A 620-nucleotide genomic window follows, 5' to 3' on the forward strand; every position below is an offset into this window, starting at 1 on the left:
GGGTGGATCCACAGAAGATCCAAACTAACACTTAGAGACATTCTATGAAATATGCAGCACCATGAAGATGATTGGAGTCCCTTCTAAAGCTATCAGATTACTCATTAGAATTCTCCCTATGAGATTGAGCAAAGACCTAGTTGAATTCTTTGCCCGCAAATAACATTTCCTCGTGGGTGTAGTATGAACAATTCTTCTTGGAGAACTTCTTTCTTTCCTCCAAGTAAAATGACTCACATGAGAAATCTCATACCAAGTTTCATCTAGAACGATAGTGAATCCCCATACAAAGCTTGGGATAAATTCAAGGGAATGCTCAGATTATGTATGCATCATGGATTAGAGAAATGACTAGTCATCTACACTTTCTATAATGGAATCAACTATCAAACCAAAGTCTCCTTAGACTCCACAGTTGTTGGAGCATTGATGAACAAGGGACTAGATAAAGATGAAGAAATCACAGAAAGTGTAGCAATGAATCTTCACCAATGGGCATCCGAATGAAGTGGAAACCTTGTTAAAACCCCTGGGAAGTATAATGTTGATGCCTTGAGCTAATTTCTACAAAGATGGACACCTTGACCAGGAAGGTTGAGTCAATGAACTTGTAAATGCTA

At 38.5% G+C, this 620-nt stretch overlaps 1 non-coding gene across 1 annotated transcript; it reads right to left on the reverse strand.

The window, feature by feature from the left end:
• Window positions 1–231: 231 nt before the first annotated feature.
• Window positions 232–341, reverse strand: LOC121974055. Its single transcript, XR_006109926.1, has one exon. It is a non-coding gene; the product is annotated as a small nucleolar RNA R71 (small nucleolar RNA).
• Window positions 342–620: the final 279 nt, after the last annotated feature.

Source organism: Zingiber officinale, chromosome 4A (assembly GCF_018446385.1).
Source record: "Zingiber officinale cultivar Zhangliang chromosome 4A, Zo_v1.1, whole genome shotgun sequence".
Classification (NCBI taxonomy): Eukaryota; Viridiplantae; Streptophyta; class Magnoliopsida; order Zingiberales; family Zingiberaceae; genus Zingiber; species Zingiber officinale.